At 35.3% G+C, this 20,887-nt stretch overlaps 1 protein-coding gene across 1 annotated transcript in view; it reads right to left on the reverse strand.

Moving 5' to 3' along the window:
- GSTCD (glutathione S-transferase C-terminal domain containing) overlaps positions 1-20,887 on the reverse strand; it is a 59,546-nt gene that overhangs the window by 28,061 nt on the left and 10,598 nt on the right. The gene's annotated exons all lie outside the window — the stretch shown is intronic.

Genomic DNA, 20,887 nt, shown 5'->3' on the forward strand with positions numbered 1-20,887 from the left:
AGTATAAAATACCAATTAGAGAAAATCTGGATATATCAGTTCAGAAAACTGCCTACAGATAGAAAACATTTTAATTCTGGCTAATCCAATGTAAGATCACTTAAGAAACACTGCTGAAAAGCTAACTGTGCGTACAGTTTTCCACTACAAACATACAGGCCTTTGACAAGACAGCAAAAGAGAGTCCTTCCCTACTGATACTGTAAGGAATAGAAGTACTCAAACTTGCAAAGATTGTCATAGGTTAACTCATTTTAACGAAATCCAAAGCAGAGGCAAAAATGGAGTTTCCAAGACAATGGATATATACAATTGGGACTTGTTGCTTTATCAATGGTTCTAATAACAAAAAGTTCCTTTCACTTGTGTCTTAAGCAGCTTTTTGCCGGCTAGCCTTTTGTATTATTCGTACATAGTTTATGAGAGCAAATAGCCAGGAAAATCCATAAATCCCATCAACCACTTCTGAAACATAGACTGGGATTTAAATGGGAAAAAAGTTAATTAAACTGTAGGCACCAGCCCAGTACTGTACTCTAGTCCTCTAGGCTTGACACATGTAGGAAACAAAGACATGATTTCATTTGGTCCTTCAGCAGCAAGCAGCTCTGAACAGCTGGCTGCCCGACAAACACCAGTACTTTCAGCTTAACTTTCCACGTCACTTCTGTTTACTGTACAAACTATCAGCGTACTTAAGGCCATCTAACTAAACAGAAAGGTCATCCATAAACTTATCTCCAACATAAAAACTCTGTATTAATTAATTTAGAGGAGGAAGTGTACGCTCGTATCTTTCTGCTCTTTATGTCAACACTGAGCTCTTTGCAGAAGGGAAAACACTAGCACACTTCTCTCCCTCATCTCCCCAATATCTTTTAATTACCTTGTTATACTTCAACAAAATTAGACAAGCAGTTTTGAGGGGATGGAGAGAGACAGAACAATTGGGTAGCGTGGACTGAAGTCATTCAAACAGTTTGCTGAATTTCCATAAATATTTCAGAAATTGATCTGAAGCCAACAGAAATGAAAAATTACAAACTCTTTTCCAACAGAAATTAATCAACTCAGTCAACTAAACAAAGATTCAGGCTGAAGAAACACCTGCCTTCATAAGCTTTAAAAGAAAATGTACCTCTTACTAATTGCCAGAAGGCAGGTTCATCAAACATCTGCCTTAATGAAAAATACACGACTAAACACAAGAAAATAGTAGAACCACGACATAGTTCAAGAGTAGTATAGAGCATAAACTTAAGATTTTTAAACAACAGTCAAATATTTGTAGGGTGTTTTGTAGAAAATAGTTTCTAACACAAAGTTTATATGCCAGCTTAATGTCAAATGAACCAAAAGATGGAAAACACACAAAGAAAACAGCACAACAAATCATCACAACAATGTTTTTTTGGATAAGACCTCTGGAGTTATTCTGGTTGGTACAACTTCCTGCTCCAATTAGATCTATCATCAAGATAGATCTTGGTCAGGTCTTGCCGGGTCTTCAAAAACCCCAAGCATGCAAATACCATGGGTCCCTGGTCCCCATTCAAGTGCCATACTGCCCTTCTAGTGCAAAAAATCATCGCATAGGATTCTTTTTCCTTCATCAACATCATCTGTGGATACAGAGTTGTGGTTCTGGAGATCATACAGATATATTTACCATACCACCATCATCTAATGCTGATGTAGAAATTGATCTAACGGTTCACCAAGTATCTGTGGCTATAGAGCTCTTCACCACCTAATAAACAGCAGATATGAAGCTAAGACAGCAGTACCTGAAGTAGTCACCTACTTGAGAGTCACTTCAGAGTGGGGTTAACAGTTTGCCTTTTGTGTTATCCTAAGTTTTCCTATTCATGAACTCCACACAGAAAAATCTGCAAGATTCCTACTGCATTCCTTTCTACCTACAATGTAAGCACTAACAGGCAGAATTATTTCTCGGGACCTGTAACTGCGTGGGGAATTGGGAATGGAAGATCCCAGTAACACAGGTCACAAGGAAATCAAAGCTCCTTACAATAAGACAAAAAAAGACTACACATGAGTATAGGAGTATCCATAACCAATTATTCAGTAATTTTTGATTTGCTTAATTTTTAAGCAATTCAGCAATTACAAAATCCAAGAAAGCCTGAGCTGTGATAGTAATACAACCTCCAACCTGTATCTGCATAATGGTGAATATTGGCAGAGAAGTGCAATATATGTAGTCTACGGTCATTAAAATCTGAGGATGGAAGTCAAAGTAATCAATGGTTTTCAATTCATTTCCCCCCTTGATAATCAATGGCTATTGTAAAGTCCATTTCTTCTCTTCTATTGCAGCTTTATATAAAAATATAACCATAACCTCTGCTTCTAATTTTACTCATGCAGCAGATGTTAGATGTCTTATAAACAGACTATGGATGACATTCCATCACATTTGATTTCTCCATAAAGCTGTTTTAAGTTTATGACTAAAATATTACAGGTTAGGGGTTTTTTTTTAATTAGTTAATTATTACTGAGTTAAAAATACTTCAGAAAAGTAACTGAAAAAAAGAAAAAAAGAGTTGAGCATTATGCTCTGTCCCTCTCTGAGACACAACAGAAATGGGAAATTAATGCAGTATGGAGCACTTGACCACGCAGCATATTTGTGACACAAAACTGAAAGAATATGCTAAATAAAGTAAGAGTCTTAAAATTTATTTCTGTGGCTTTGTATATATTGCACAGTAGCAAATGTAACTAAATCACCTCAATGAACAACATAAAATTAAAGCTGTGATTCTACTGAAGCTCTGGTTGCTCAGTTTTTACACGACCTCAACAAGACTACTCCTGCGTTTAAACAAAGTACACATATGGTTGCAGTAGGGAAGAATAAGCTCTACAAGTCACTGCAAAATTGAGTTTACTCAAAAAAAAAAAAAAAAAAAAAAAAGGAAGTTTCCTTGTGTCTTTTTAACTAACTTAAGAAACTACTGTTTTTTAAGCAGGCATTTCCCTATGGCATTTACTAAATTATGAACAATTTCTTAAAAAAAAGAAAAAAGCTCTATCTTCATAAAACGCCTTGAACTAGATATCAGATATTACCTAATTATTAGAGATTAACTTATGCTTGCAGGACCTTCAGAAGAAAAATATAGGACAAAATCTGCTCATCTCCCCGATAACAAAATCATGAACAGATACGTTCGTATCTGCATGTTTTGAATTTGACACAAACCCAGGTGAAGCTGAATCTACAACCAACCAGTGTGTTCTGCAGAACGTTACTGCAGTGATTTTCAGCCCTACTCTTTGCCATTGCGACAGCTACAAACCAATATTTAAGGATTTCAACATTCATAAACTCTGCCATATGTTCTACTTGCTTCCTATGAACAAGAATCAACTGTGGCTGTAAACTTTATATCACAGTTAAAAACACACAGAGATGTAAAATGCATGTGTTAACCATGAAACAAGAAAAAAATGGGGGGTGCAAATATAGAAAGAACAATCTAACCTTTGTTTACAAAGCAATTAAGATCCAAAATGTCAAGAAAGCTTGATTTAACGTATGATTTATTTTCTGCATCACATCTTACTTAACACCATCCTAAATAAGTTACAGAGAACTTATAATTCCAACAGACATCAAGTGGAATCACAACTGGGCCAAAGCACCCAGTAACAAGCACGAGCAGAGGAATGTCAAATACGTGCTGCAGATAAGATGGAAAGTAATCCATTTGGCAGATGTTTATTTGAATAGCATAGAACACAGGATTAAGAACTGTTCTGTCTTAGCTCAGATTGGGTGGGTTTTTGTTTTGGGTTGGCTCTAGAGAAACAGATTATTTTAATGAAGAAATTATTTCTAGTCTTTCAAAAAAAACATGAGAGTCCAGTGAAGAAATTATGGCAATGCTTCACAAAAATTGTACAGCAATAGATTGTGCTCAAAAAATACATTACAGAATACAGGGACACTAATAATTTCGAAAGAGGGGTATATACCAGTTTATGTTGGCTTTCGTATTTTATATCAGGTAGACTGAGAAGAACCACATGAATAAAATTTATTTCTATTGTCGAAATTCCTCAAAACTGATACCAGCCTAGCAGGCTATGGTTACTTCACATAAATCTGAAATACAAACTTGAGTTACAGAGAATGAGAGTCTAGCAACAGATAAGCAATGGAGTGATCGGATGAAAAATTTTACTGTTTACATTTATATACTATTTTTAAAAAAATCACTAGAATCAAAAATGGCTAATTTAAGAAACCATGAAACATTAACTCAATGTACCCAAATGCATCTGCCTCCCAAAAAAGTAGCACCGTTAACAAAGTTTTATACTTTTTTTGTAACACATATCTGTCCCACAAGAACAAGAGGTCCTGCAAACCTGGAGAACAAAATATGGAACAAAAAGTTATCACACTTTTCTGTGCCAGAATTATTTGCAAAGATATTTGGTGGGTGGTGTGACAGAGAAAATAAAACTCTAAGTTTAAAGTGACCAACAAAGAAATGCCTTATTTGGAAACTATCAGTCTGAAGTTACAGGATCTGGACATAAAATTTGGGATTTGCTTCCACATTTCCTATACTTAAAGCACAGTGACACTTATGTTTGCTTCCTTCCAGTTTGCTACAGAAACCACCAAAGAATGCAAACAATTTCAGGATTAGCACACATAGAAAAGCTGTATAGATACTTCATGGTTAAGGGGCCAAATCAGCTACAAGTATAAATTCAGAAGCTGTTCAGGAGTAAACAGTCTTTCTTAACCCTTGATTCTGAAAGTTACACATGAGAAAATAACCCTAAAGCCCCTGGCTACAAGACTTTTTACTTGCTTATAGTTTTATATTTCCATAACAAATAAGAATGAAACATAGCTGTATACACTGATATATAAACATAATTATTTTTTAGCATGTCATAAATATCTTACAATACACTTTTATACTAAAAATAGTTTCTTGCTACTTGCTTAATATAACACCACATTGGTCGGTAACAAGTTTCCAGATCACAGGTAAACTAAGCCTGGAAATTCCAACTCATTATTTTGGAAACCATTTAAATTATTATCAGGATTCCACAGAGTCTTCAACAAGCAAGGCCTAAGTTCTTAGGCTATGATTTATTGTAGAGATAGATCTATACATCCCAGTATTAAGCAGTCATGTATTTCAGATTAAGCCATTTATTGAATTTGTTAAATTTAAATGTTAAATTTACTGCCCACATTTTGCTGAATCTTCCTCTTTCCCTTAAACTTAAAAGGTGAAAACACAGGAGAGGAAAAACTCTAAAACCAGTTAAATCCTGCATTCTAGCCCAGCCACAACACTCAGAGTCCAGTATGATTAAAATATCTTCATTCTTACATTACTACAAATCTACCTAAAGCTTCAATGTTATTTGAGGAGAAAAAGATGGGTCATTGGCTAGCATTCTAATGTGGAAGTTCAGGTTCTGGCTATGTCCTGTTTCTCTTGTAGACCTCCTCGGGCACATCAGCTAAGCCCAGCGCCTCAGCTGTTATGTGGGTACTACTGTTGTTCCATGTCACAAGTCAGCTCTGAATTTTAACAGCTGAGAAGCTGTAAACTAGATACCACAGCAATACCAGCGACAGAAATGTCTACAATAGAAGGACACAATTAATTAAAAGTGTTCCTACTGCCAGTAGAAACTTGTGGGAGAGCTGTTGGAAAAGAATAACCAAGGAACAACCACACTGCAACAACCCACTCATTAGAAGAGATTTTTAAGGCACAGACAATTAAAGTATTTCAGAGGCTGCATAAACAAGGGGGAAAAAATGCAACAATTTGATTATACAAAGCAAACAGGAAAAGAGATTAAGATGAACATTACAAATGCTTTCTTGTGGTATTTTTCATTTTCTTTTTAGTCTCAACATGTGCTAAAAGACTAAACACATATTACTTCACCTCCTTCTGTGCTGCCACCTCTTTCTCCTTCTTCCATTAAAAAAATGCCTAAGTAATGCTAAGCCAAATCCAATCAAGATTTTCTAGAAAAACAGAAGTCATAATAAAAAATGTTAAAAATGTACATCCCTGTGATTATATTAATTGAATATGTAGAGAGATATATATGTAATTGTCTTGCAAATAATTTCAACTACCTGGATTGCACAAGACAGAATGAAGACCTGCTGCCATAATAAAGACACTTGGTTCAAAAAAACAAAACAAAAAACTAAAACCGCTTAGTGTTACCTTGGGTTTCTTGATTTACTGATTTACAGTCATCAGAGACGTAGTGATCTCAGCCAAATTATTTCAAAAGAAGTTATACTGCTGAATCAAAAGAAACAAACCAGTATATTTTACGTTAGTCCAGAGTTAGGCTCCAATTGTTTTCATAGAGTTTGTGGGAAACAAATTTGATAGCCATGATATGGTGAAATGAACAGACTGGTCATACATCCTTTCAGATGCTCAATATTGGGAGTGAAGGGGGAATTGATATTAGAACTAAGATACCCATAACTCTCTGCTGAATTCTACATCCTTATCTTTTCTTCCTTAGGAAATTAGTCTGGAAATGAACCAAGTGAAATCAAAGTACAATTCAATATATGGAGGAAGTGGCAGAATCAGACTCTTCTAGGAAGATCAAGGGGCAGATTCTCCAGACAACAAGCTCTTCTGGGACAAGGACTCTATAATTATGGGTACATACAATATGAAGCACTAAAAAAGGATTCTAGGTCAGCTGGAATTTAAATTTTTAAATCATGCTTGAGTGCTACTACTACCAGACCAAAAATTCAGCTTCCTTATATTGCAAAGCATAGATTCAATATCATCCTGGGAGCTCAAATGACACTTCTAATTCTGTCGTCATCCCCCACCTCCCCCCTTCTTTTTTTTTTTTGACATTTAACTTGTACTGAAAAGCTTTAATTGAGATAACATGCTCTCTCTATCCATGGCACTGTTTTCAAGCCAAGTCAGGTTTCGGGTGTCCTTTCATAGCTAGCATAGTAGTATCTAGGCACAAGTTCCAAATTGTGTGCTAATTTGTCACAGATACAGTAGCATGCCAATGTCTAATTCAGATCAGACTTGTACTGCAAAGAGATCTGGCAGTAAAACCAAGTCTCTTGAGAGACTTAAGTATTACAGGAATACAAACAGCAGAAAAGTTCCTGGCCTTAGAACTCTGCAGACGAACAGATGCCCACTATGATTAGAAAGCTCAAAATAAGCAAATACTCACAAACTGAAAGTGAAGGAAGTCACACCAAAGACACCCGTGACTAAGGACATGGCGACAGGACTGAGTCAGTCTTTCTTATTTACCTGGATAATTCTCCAGCATTGTACTCTAGAAGTATATTGCAGTGCTCTTTTCAACAGAGGACACTTTAAAGTCATGCCTTCAAGAAGACACATAGCACAAGAACAAACAGAATATAGAACTAAATGAATATAACTAAAATATTTTTTAGTGTTAGCATTGTTGCTTCATCCTTTTTTCCATTTTGCAACCATTTTCCATAAAAGCAACCTTCTTCCAGGTCTGGAGGACACTTCACAGCAGACGACTAACAAAAAAAATGAGTTTAACTTCTCACTGCAGAATGAACTATGCTCTCCCCCTCACATTAAGAAGAAAAACGTTACTGATTTCAGAATCAAAAGAATTCACTTCCATTGAATAAGCAACATCAACACCTGTGAACAGCCATCTTTGGTGAACAACAACCTTCAAGTAAACTGTTAACTTCTGCTCTTGAAAATAAAAATTCTCCATTCTTCACACTACCGACTGTACATATTTTTAAAAAATCACTGAAGTATCTAGCCAGAGGATTTGAAAATGTACTCATCAAAAAGGAAGAGGCATGTTGAGAGAATGTGAAGGAATATAGACACTGCAACTCTGAAGAGCCGTAAAAACAATAAATTGTTTTTATATATATAAAAAAAAATATATATATAAAAAATAAATTTACAAAAAAGTAAAAACAATAATTATTTTGTTATTTTGTCATTACAGCTGATAAGGTCTAACGAATAAGTTAAAAAAAAAAGCCCAAATTATCAATTTAAAATACGAAAAACAGTGAAAAATTTGTCATTAGAGTCCACAAAACTTATCTTGCGCATCAAGTCTGGTTTCTCTATGTGTACTTGATATCCTGGTTCATTTTTCAAGTTACTAATCTGAACAAAGATTTAGTTACATTCTTTCCCTTTTTCAGGGAAAACAAGTTACAAACACCAAATCCCTGTTCACGCTATTGAAACATGCATTTTGAGAGCAGGCAACACATATACAAGAAGATTCTGTTGATGATACAAAAACATAAGAATTATACAGATAAATAAAATTTCAAGCAAAATATACCCAATATTACTATAAACTACAACAGAAATACGGGGCACGATTCAAGGTATTATATCTACAAATTGCCATATTTCCTGCACAAAGTAAGCCTGTCATGCTGCAAGTAACAGCACTGTGTTCTTTCCTAAAGATACTGGCCAGTTAAGTCCCACTGAACTTGCACTGAAACATCCAGGATGCAGCATGAAATGCTAGCTCATGAAAATCCATGACATATACCAGTATTTCCCAATGCCTTTAACTGATGAAGGATAGGGAAAAGAAGCCAGTTTCCATATGCAGTCCTGAACATCTCATACACAGCCTGGAATCACTTACAGCTTCATCTCACTTTCAGTGCAGACTTCAAAATATCAGGTTCAAAACCTAGGACAGCAAGGAGTGTTTGTATAAAATGGAGACATTTAAGAGTACATCTTTATTTTTTCCAGCATACTCTTCCTAAGGAAGGACTGCAAAAAACATGCAATGCAACCGAAACCTGCGATAAGAACTTTGTCCAGTTTAGCATTTCTTCATGGAAGCACTCAGAACAGTTTATACTGCTAAGAGGTATGTTAGTCTTTAGGGTGGAGGGGATGTTGTTTTGTTTCTTATTTCTTGTCCCTAAAAATGTAGGAACACAGAAAAGATCTGCAAATGGGATATTCAAAAGCATTTAAGCACACTGAAATAGCACTTCAGATAAATTAGAAAATTTCAGGTAGAGTGCGCTGATGGAATGATTAAATGAATACTATCTCAACTGGTCTCCTCACAATACTTACACAAGTGATTTAAACATCAACACAAAGGCCAACAACTCAGTGACAGATCTGCAAATGTTTTAAAGCAACAACCTGGCACAAACTGAAATAAAAGCGTCATATCTCTCTCTTATCTCTGGATTTTTAGATTAATGTTCCACAGTAACATGGGAGAAATTTTATTGCTTCAGATTAGATTTGACTGATTTTAATATTGGGATTATTCTCCAATTCTCCTACGCTTACAAGATAATTCTATGAACAGCTGAATTTCCGACTTGCCTTTGCTATTCAATACTTTAAAAGTTTCTAAAGGATGTGAATTCCTTTTGATACCACTATGGTAAGATGCCAGAAATTTGACATGAGACATGCGCCAAAAATTAACTTTTCAGAAGCTATTCCAGGCCATCTGGAGAAGATGCATTTCAAGTACAAAATAATTAATACCATCTTCACCAAAACACTAAACAAACAGTAGTCTGGCCTTTCCTTTGTGCAATTAAAAGCTTTGAAAGTAACAGACTACTCAGAACAGATTATGAATCACTCACAACAACATAATTTTCCTTTGTTTTTTATTTATTTTTTTTACACTATTAGGTTTGGAGTTGTTTTTCTTAAACATAGCAGTGCTGTCTTCCTTGAAATTGATGATTAGAACTTTAAATGCACAACTGCAGCCTAAGAACTCACTTTTAAGAAGAGCTAAAATGAAACTCTTGACCTTATCCAATGCAGAATTGTATCCAAATCAAGCAATACATTCATGGTTCTTAACATGGAAATCTAAAAACAGTGGAAGTGCAGATGGAAAACATAATTAACTTCAACAGACAGAAAAATTCCCGTCCTTATCTCATATTTTGTCACAAATGATTTATGGAATGGAAACAAAACTGTACCTGAATTCTGCAACAGATAAAGGTTGGGGGATAGAAAAAGAAGGTATATTCCACCACTTGTACAATGCTTACCTTTAAGAGTACACACAACACCTGTGTTTCTAGTAGAAACATTAGTTTCAAAGTGTGTTTTATATACACAAGCCTATTGTATTGCCTCAATGAAATGTTATTCATAAACTCCTTATAAAATGCCAATGAAGAGCTTACAGATATTCACTAAAGTCACACAAAACTTGACAGTACCTCAACAGAGATACGCTTTTTACATTACAACGAGGCAGTCCTGCCCCTCCCAACATACAAAACTCTGACACTGCAAAGTAAGGTTGTTCAAAACATGTTGGTCTACATTTCTGAAGGAAACCGTCCCATGCAACAACCACAAAATAAACCTCCGTTTTATTTATTATGATCATTTACGAGTTGACACAAAATCTAGGCAGTCACAAACTCTGGAAACAACCAGCGGCCTCACTCCTTACGGATATTAAATACTAAGTAAGAGAGATGAATAGCATTTCAGTAATCCAGTAAAATAAGAAACTGAGAACTAAGAACACGTGTTGAATTACTTTTCACAAGTAATCTATAAATAATATAATGGGCTCTCCAAAGAACATTACAAAGAAGATAATGTAAATAATCACCTATGAAATATTTCAACTTCCAGCAAATCCTCTCCTCCTTCCCTCCCAAATCAACAATGTTTTTAAAGAACATATCCTTACAACAAAATGAGTGAACGCCAATAAAGTTTAGTGAGAACAGCATATAAATTCTTTTGATATGTTTGCAGTATTTTGTTACCAAGGAAGAGGAGAAAGAGACACACTCAGGCTTAGTTTCAGTCATTCTCTGCAGTCTTTTCTGTGCCCAAGCACAGGAACTGCACTTTCCTTCTCATGTTTAGTTAATCTTCTGATCTTAAATTCTGTGTAATTTCTTAGTGCCTACATTTCCTTTTTTGGAAGCAAGACTATACCAGGAGGAGAAGTTGAGAGAGGTTCAATTAAGAGAGAGAGCCTTTTTTCACTTGTTTCTGGGGAATATTTTCAAACATTTGCATAAACTAGACAGCTTTTTCATATTCTGACTACTGCCCTCCTCTCCTGATGAATAAAGTCACATATTCTCATGTGCTCAGTGTTGCTAAAAAAAAAAAATAATGAATTACTGGTGAGTTACGTGAAATTCACCTCTTTACATCCTTTCACCTGCCTAGTTTTTTCTTCTACTATATCAAATAAGTTATTTCTCTTTCCTCTGAATTTCAGCCATAATCTAGCTTTCAATGCTACCATCTTTCAATCACTAAAATGTTGGCCCTTTAACTATGGCAGCATTTATTGATCAATTAAAAAAATAATTTTAAATCACTTGCACTATTCTTCTCATGTTGTTACACCTCTCCCAGGAAAAAATTTCCAGAAATCTCCATTGAGCTCCTCATTCTCTTACAAATAACTTCCCAGCATTCTTCTTTATCCCAAAAGATATAAAACCAGTAGTACAACCTTCTCCTTCCACCACTCTCTGCTCAGCTGTTACCTCTTTTCTTAGACTTGAAAACAGTCAAGGCAGAAGGCATTACCCTGCTATGTGTTTATACAGCACGCAGAGCAACAAACTCTGCTATTATTGCTTTTAGGTCCTACTCCAACACAATGAATATGTCAACTGTTAAATCATCAACTCTAATTCAAAGGAAAAAAAAGTTTTCAACCGCTTTTTCCAGCAGGTGGTCCCAAAATTTTAGGATTAGAGGTTATTGTACTGAGAACTGCCACATAAAAAGCACCTTTCCATTGGGTGACTCCTTAGTTGCAGCACACAGCTCCATCCATCCAGGTACAGTCTCTTATCTAAACAGATTTTGCTGCCCTCCTGTGGCCTGTGAAGATTTTAAGCTCCAAAAGTCACACACACACTAGCGAAACAGCTAAGAAAAACTCAGATTCCACTCAACCGGTTCACACTTTTGCCTTGAAAGACAGATTGCACTGCTCAACATTACACTTTGAAGAAAGTAAAAAAGCCAAAATACTGTTGCAGAGGTAATGAAGGTCTCCTGATGCCTCTGCTTGAAAGGACTGCTTAGGCTTTGTAACAGAAATACAGAGATCAGTTATGCTCACTTAACAGTTGAGCTGATAAATTTAAAACTCAGCTGTCCCTCAGTTACCATGTGTAGAAAACAACAATGTAGGTGACCTATAAAAATACTGTAAAGAAAGGGAAAAAAACCTAGCTTTAAATCCTTGTCTTGACTATGCTACATAGCCATATGAATTAAGAATCCCCATACTCTCAGATATGGCAGATGGATGACACATCAAACAGCTACAGGACTCCATCGATGGAGTTGGGATTTAAGTCTAATGAGAAAACTTACAGAACTATCTTCAAATAAGCAGTGAAGACATTTTAAAACAAGAAATACCATAATGCTGAAGCATTGTCTTTTTTAAGACAATGCTGCTGCTACAAAAGTTCAATTTAAATTATACAGCAACTGCAATACTAAAATATTACTGTATTCTGGAAAAAAAAATTAAAACTAATGTCATCAACAATTTAACATTTTACCCAGTAGCGTATTTAGAATATTTGGACACAAATGCATTTTACTTCTCCTAAATCTTTGTAATTAATAAAAATATGCTGATACATATGGAATTCATTACTACATCATTTATTAAAACATTTAGAAAGCTAAAACAGATCTTTCAAAAAGAGAAATATTGGCCCGAATGAAGTAAAAGCAATCTTTTCACTTGCTTATCTGGAAACAGAAGGGGATTTCTTTGTGCCTCCTTATAAGTTTTTAGATGGTATCCAAAGGTTTTTGAAAGAATTCATATCCCAAAAACAGGCACATTATTACAAAAGCCTGCTGAAAATCAGGTACATACAGATTTAACACTGGACAAGGTATAAAAATGAATTTGCTGTAAGTCTGAATGCTATATATACTGTGTAGGAAAGCTCACATCTTCTAGTGCAAAGCTCCTGAAACAGGCATTTAGTTCTTCCTCATAGTGGCAGACGTAAATTCTATTTTGACCTACTCAGAGGCAAGCAAGAGAAAATAAATGGAACATGAACAAAAAAGCCAGCATTCCTCCACCTAATTATCTGTTTATATTTTTACTGAAGTTCTGAAATAGGGAGATTTTTTGACAACTAGTTAGTCAGCTGCCACGAGGACCTTCTGAGGGCCAGCAGTGTGTGAATGGTCAGCACCTGTGTGATTCAGGCTGGATGGCATATACAGAATCAGCTATTATGAAATGGCAACACTATAAAAAGGACTCAAAAAGACAGTAGTTAAACGCTTTCTCATAGGTAGTTTCCAGGCAAAAAGGAAAAGGAATGTGTCATCTCTGTCTTCTCTCCAAAGCGTCACTTTGTACCACAGCATTAATTTTAAGTACACCTTACTGACCATTAAAGGAGATAAATTTCTATACACACTGGCTTCCCCAAAAATACCCCTGTTGATGATTTCGAGCCATGTTTAGAAGAAAATGTCTTTTTGGATCACATTAATAATCTGTCCTGGATTTTTGCTGGACGTTTTCCCAAACCAAAATTGCTAGAATGGATCATCAATCCTTCTTTCCTGCACAATAATCTGTAAAGAATATCCCACACCTCCATGCTATGGAGTACTTAGCAGAAACTTCTCTAAACCTCTGGCTTAAGAGAAAAATACTATAACTTTGGAGCTCTGCTATCCCACAAACAAGGAACCCAGAAATATAAAAGGGGAAAGAAACAAGTAAACTCTACTACAGTGATATCAGAAGAAGAAGAAAGAACAAATAGTCTAAATTAAACAAAGGCCAGAGTTACTGAGCAGGCCGTTCAACATTCATGAACAAATTCTGAGGAAGACATGGAATTTAACAGTCCTGTAAAAAAAAAAAATAAATCTGCTAGTCATCTATGAGTTATCGTTTTGGGGTTTTATGTCCCTCCATATGTGTGAGAACTTCAGAGACAGAAGGGAAAAAACCCACAGCCTAATGAATAGAACTACTTTTTCAATCTAGGGCAGATCACACTCAAAATCTATCTACACGTAGCCAGGTCGGGCAGTGACTGACAAGTGCAGACTTTGTAAAAGTTCACTCTAATTAATCAAGAACATGCTTTAATTTAACCGTCAGAACTAAGACTACTGTGAATTTCTAAAACCAAATCATTAAGAATTGCCTTCAGTTCCCAAATCATAAATCCCTAAAACATTTCAACTAGTAAATTGCAGCATTTAATTTTAATTCTTTAGATACGTTCCATAAACAAACACAAACCACAACAGGACTGAAAAAAAAGCCTCCACTGAACTTTGTATACTGTATTCTATAAATTAAATCTCTCAGAAGCCTAAAAACTCACAATTACCAAGGACTTGTGAATTGTAAAACCATGCCTCTAGAGATTAAACTTCATGAAAAACTGAACTCCTGTTATAGGGGATATTCAATACAAAGGCCTAAGGCTTCAGTAATTCTCTGAGGGTTTACACTTATTCCACAAAGCAAGGCACTAAAACAAAGGTGATGCTTTTCAATGTAATTATCAGCTGTATACAAAGTCTGTCCATCACCATAATAATTTCTTATAGAACAGGCCAAACACCAATGAGAATGTGTCCTAACTGAATCAAAATGCAGCTGTTAGAACTTGACATTATTCTTTCTAGTATGATTTTCAATAAGATACATTCGCAAGTGCTGCTTTTTTTTTTTGCACATTTTGAATATTTCAGCAGCTGTTAAGCGTGTCATTTAGATCAAAACATCACTTAAAAAAATTCAACAGACTTCAAGCAAATATAAATGTACTGAACTTGTATACTTCATAACGCAAATGCATTGTTTTCATGAGGCATACAAACCTTCCGTTTTCAAAAAGTATTCACTTCAGTAAAATATTGCACCTAAAAATCATTATTACATACTAATTTAACTTAGTCATATAATAGCTTTGCCTCCTGTTTCCAAATAAGCATCTTAAATAATGCATTCCCTTCCCTTGTTTAGTTTGGTAACCAAGACAATCACAAAAGAAAAATGGAGGCAGAGCACGGTAATAGTGGGAACAGTGTATATTGCCTTGGCCAAATTATCGGGTTTGGTGGCATGCATAATTTATCATTTCCAGCTATACATAATTTTTTGTCTAAAAATTAGCAATTGCACTCAAATTCCTATCAAAATTGTCCTCAGGCCAACTATGCAGTCAAAGATCCAAAGAAGTCACATATGAAATCTAAAGTGTTTCAAGAATCCTCTTTTTAAGATAAGCCACATAAAAGAAGAGTAAAATTGCACTAATAAGCTTCCATATTCTGACACTTATCACCTCAAATTTCGATGTTGCGTATTTTCAAGCCACAGTATTTCCTTTTCTCTTTGTTACTGAAAATTATTTACTTCTTCAGTACTTATTAAGAATATGAGACAACCTGGCTCCATTGCCATTGCAGGTTTTCCAGATCTTGAACTGCAAAATACAATACATTCATGAATGTGGTTTAAACTTATTTAAATGAGTGCAGCAAAACTGTAACTTTAAGGAGAGGTTAATGAGAAGCAGCTTCAGTTGAGTTTCCCTTGGATTGTTACCCATGTGGCTTGCAGGCAAAGAGCTGTCTGATATGGAAAAATCAGTTGAAGAAGAAGGATGAGTTCCTGCTTCAGGATGCTGGAGATACTGAAAGAGGCTACAAAACTATTTAAAAAAAAAAAATCTTCAAAGTCTTTCAAAAAGTTCTGACAGGCTTGGAAGGGAAATAGAGAACTTTAAAGTGTTTCTTTTAACTCTTTTTATTTTATAGAATAAATGACGGCCTGGATCTCATTTTAGAAACACTGTTGCTTTTAACATTTAAAGTAAAACACATATTTTGCACATCTTGATTAGCAAAAATTTTAATAAAATATCAGATTCCCTACAACAGCTTTGATTTTTGAGCATCATGTATGCTCATCTCAGAAAGCATCTCTCAAGTTGCAAATATTCTAGAGGTAATACCAAAATAAAAAGCAGAACAAAATAAAATAATTGTGAACTATCTTCACAAAAGAATCCAACAAGCAAGTTGGATATACCATATCAATCTTGACAACTATTTCAAATCAAATAACTCTATATCTAATAAAGCATTTATTCTACAGTTATTATGTTAGTCAGTTCTGTTAGCAATTACAAACAATCTTAATATGGACCCAAAGTCACAAACTTTTAAATTGGTTAAAAGATAATGACATCTTTTAACGCTGTTTTCCTTCAATGTTGTAAAAAAAAAAAAAAAAATGCAGCAACCATTAGAACACCAGTAATGTCTAATCATGTGAAGTTAGAGAATGGTTGATAGTAATTTGGTATAAGGGTAAAACCCAAGAAACCAACATTATGTCCAAAATACAGGGAACTCAGTTGGAAGCAAACATTTTCAATGTTTCATGGATCGAATCAAGAATCTCATCATAGCTCATCAATGTCTCACAGAAAGCAGATGAGGAAGTAAACTATTAAAATAAATTCCCTTGCATACTTTATTTACAAGTACTTTCTCAAAGCCTAATGCAAGTTTATTATAAAATGTCCTATAAAATCAGTGTTTATGAACAGAGAAGGAAAGAAGAGCAGGTATGGAGAGAGAGTATGTGGTGCAGCAAATTACTGATAGAGTACTAAGTATTTGCAAAGCACTTATGATGAATGAACTCAGTCCTTGAAAGCTGACCCCAGAGGTCAAACCAGATTGCTTTAGAATAATATATGCAAATGAGATCTCCAAGATCAACAGTTGTCCACATGTAAAAATATTTCTGAGGTCCACATCCCAGCAAATTTTTATTTAGCAGATTCATTTTTGCCAATGAAGGAAAACACTCCTGCCTTTGTAAGATATTTTAACAATTCCAGTGCAACAAACTGTCAGCCAAATATCCATAATTCATTTTTCTTTCTGCCAGAAAAAAAGATTTCTATTACAGTAACTCTCAGTTATGTTGGATAATAGGTTAAAAACAAAACCTGGTTTGCAAATAATTAATGCCACAAAGAAAACGTGAGCATTAGCTCTATGTGACAATTGTGGAACACAAAGATCCTCCTTCTACAGGGAAGCAAGTTTCACTGCCTTGGGGTTTCACTGGTGTGAATAAGCAATTTAGTTAAAAATAATTTTAAGATAATTTTCTACTCTTCATCTGGCCATACATATTGTCATGTCAATTCTCAAAGCCACATTCTAGATTTACTCATAATTTCTTATCATACTCAAATGATTTGAGATAACCAGTTATCAGAAATTAGGTTCAGTTTCACTTATGTTTTTACCAAATAAACCAATATCCCAATCCCCAAATCCGAAAAAAGGAGCATTTCCTTTTGGGAAAAAATTATCACCACTATAAAACATAAAGAAAGGTGGCACAGTAAGAAGACCTTCATCCTCCTGTCACTATTCTTTCTGTAAATCAGACAAGGTCTCTATTTCTGATGTGAACGTTCTGTACGTATAGTTACGTAAATGTCTGAATATGGCACCTTTAGTAAGATTTATATTCATGCATATATTAAAATACTCCTATTAATAAAAGCAGGCCTCTCAAAAAAAGAAAAAGCACTTAAGATCCAAGTTCTCAGCTAAAATAAATTATTTAGGAAAAGAAGACAATATAAAGGCAAACTTTTAAATATTATATATCTTCATTTCCTGAATTCCGAATTCTGCTTTCCTTTCCCCACCTCCCTCCTCTCCCCCCTCCAAAAAAAACCAAACCAACCAACATTTATAGTATATTATGAATTATTCTGTGGCTCATAAATCAAGGTAACAAATCTCTTCTGAGCAACTGTTTAAGGCACAGCCTTATCCCTGAATAGTAGATGCTGGGCTTTCCAAATTTCATCTCATTTTAAAAGTTAAGCATTCTAAAAATCTAACAACTTTCTCAAAAGACTGAAGACTTGAATGCAAACAAGGGTATCATTTTATTCAGGCTAATCTTTCTGTGACAGTTTTATACAGTCATTTAATTTGGTCATCAACTTGCTACTGATCACAAATCTAACAACCTTGATCAGAGTCATCCTGTCTTCAGCTAGGCAGGTACGCATTGCCTTGCAACAGATCAACACCCTTTCTTACACCTGTGCGCTGGACACAGAAGATGGGAAAGGCCTTTCCTTTTTCCATGTTGGCTTTTTTGAATTCGTGCATGGAAAATTTCACCTCCTCAAGTCAAACACTTGTCCCAGCCAATTCAATACTAGAAACCAACCAATTTCTAACTAGGAATAACAAAGCATATAAAATACTTGACATGCTTCATTGGCAGTTGTGTTTATATACAAAATCCATTAAAATGCACTTGTTCAGGATAAATTGACCCTACAAAATAGGACCGACTACAAAGTTAAAGGGCTACCTGTCTTCCATTAATTGGTAAGACCAAGCTGCGCCTGTAAAATGCATTCATTTATTTTGACTTAACTTTATCTATTTGCCTACAGTTTTCAACTAGCTTCCTCCACCTCAAACTCTTCACAGATTCTACAACTGAACCCTCTATCTCCTACCGTGCATGCACTCCTAATTTTTATTACAGTGGTCTTTCCACATTCACCTGACAGTAAGTCATATTTCAGCTAAGGAGCTCTTTTCATTCAAGAAAAAATGTCTTTATGAGGAAAAGGGCACTACTCACAAGCCTATAGAATGTAGTTTAGTACTTGCTATGTTCATTCCGTGACCAGTTTCACACTTTGGAAAGCATAATATAAATTTGTTCACAGCACACCACTACCTTTGTAAGTAAATACCATCACGTGCACACTCTGTCAGTCTAGCTGCTGATTTCAGAATGAGATACAAATAAAGCACTTTTCTTCTGTTAAGTACTTCCTGCTTAGCAAGTATTTCAACTCATCAGAAAAGAGGCAAGGGTTTGTGGGACTGTGGGTCAGTTATTTCTCATTCTTGAGTTTCACAGGTGGGCAAAAACTCTTAAATAAAAAAAAAGCTGTTTTAAAGAAAAAAGTGGATTCTTGTTAAAAAATATAACCTTTCTCCCTTTTTTTGTTTCACAGTGAACGCAATGCTTGATGAAAAAATGACAGTACCAAAGACTTACATCACCATATATCATCAGAATAATAAAGCAGTGACAAGAGCCTAAAGAAAGCACCTCTAATCATAACCAGTCAGACTGATCTTGATATCCACAGAGCCTTTGCAGCTAATAGGAAATTAACCTGAAGAGAAGGAACAGTTTCACACCGACACAGGACCAGGAACACAAGCAAAAACTCCAGGGTTGACTGAAGTTCCAAAAAGGGTAAAAAATCCTTCCTACTGCTGCCTTATATGAACTGTGAAACCACAGAAAAGATGCCCCATTTCTTTCTTGGTCACAAATCTAATTAAATATAGCCTCCTCCTTCCCAGGCCTCACATTTAATTGGCAGTAGCACACTATTTCCATTCAGCATTCTTATTTCAACAAGCTCCTCCTCCCAAAGTTTCAGCCACCACCTTGTCAGGGAAAAAATGAGAACATTTTCTATGCTGAGGTACATCATCCGATTATGTCCCTGTACTGCTGATGCAAGCATCTCATTTTTCTTTAGTTTCACATTGTAAACACCTACAGTTTTATATTCTGACCTGCCACCCTCTTCTTTTACTGTTTTACTGATACATATTTACAACCGTATCTACCTTTACTTCTATGGAAAACTCAGTGTAAGCAAGCACTGAGCCTGGTTAGGACCTCTGGGCTGTGTCTACTGCCAACTGCAGTATTTATTGCAAATAAGTATTTCATTAAATATTTTAATTCACCTCTGAAATAACTCAGAAATACTACATTTCTTTTGAGATTTTGCACAAATTAGTTTTACAATATCAAGAGATGCATTCAGGCAGACAGACTTGGTTTGTTTGCTTGGGGGTAAGTCTTTATACGCTATGTGATTTGGAAGAAACAACAAAGTGCTGAGGGGTTCTGGCTTCTGCATTTAAAAGACATCATCAACATATTTCTGATCTAAACAGAAATTTGGAAAACAAGCTTAGAAAACTTACAGTTAAAGTACTGGCCAAGTTTTTATACAGTAAGCTAGAACAGAAACCAGCATTCACAATACATTTTAAAATAAATGAAATATTTTGTGTTAATTTCCTTCCAAAAGTGAAAGTTTGTAACAACTCAAGAACTACAATATCCTAGAATATCAACAGTTACAGAGGGCACTAAGATGCTATATTTTGGGATATTTTGCAATGTTTCAAATACAGTCCAGATGCTCACAAAGGCTTACAGATTCACACATGTCTCAAGGCTGATACACACAACTTTAGAAGACAAATATTTTAGAAGTAATTGACATAATGGCAGAAATCTAAAAAGCTGGAAGATACCTAAAATATAAACATGAATCCATTATATGTGTCCAATTACCTTTTAAAAATTGCGTCAGGACGAAAACTAAGAGAGGTTTTCGCGTGGAAATGGCTCAAAGCTGCCATTCAGCAGCTTCAGACTGGGAGGTTCAGACCGGACGTTAGGAAGCATTTCTTTACAGAGAGGGTGGTCAGACACTGGAACAGGCTTCCTAGAGAGGTGGTGGATGCCCCAAGCCTGTCAAGTGTTCAAGAAGCATTTAGACAACGCCCTCAATAACGTGCTTTAACTTGGTCAGCCCTGATTTGGTCAGACAGTTAGACTAGAGGAACATTGTAGGTCCCTTCCAACTGATACAGTCTATTCTATTCTAACTATCTCATTCTGCTTCAGAAATATGACCAAGCAA

Source organism: Numenius arquata, chromosome 5 (assembly GCF_964106895.1).
Source record: "Numenius arquata chromosome 5, bNumArq3.hap1.1, whole genome shotgun sequence".
Classification (NCBI taxonomy): Eukaryota; Metazoa; Chordata; class Aves; order Charadriiformes; family Scolopacidae; genus Numenius; species Numenius arquata.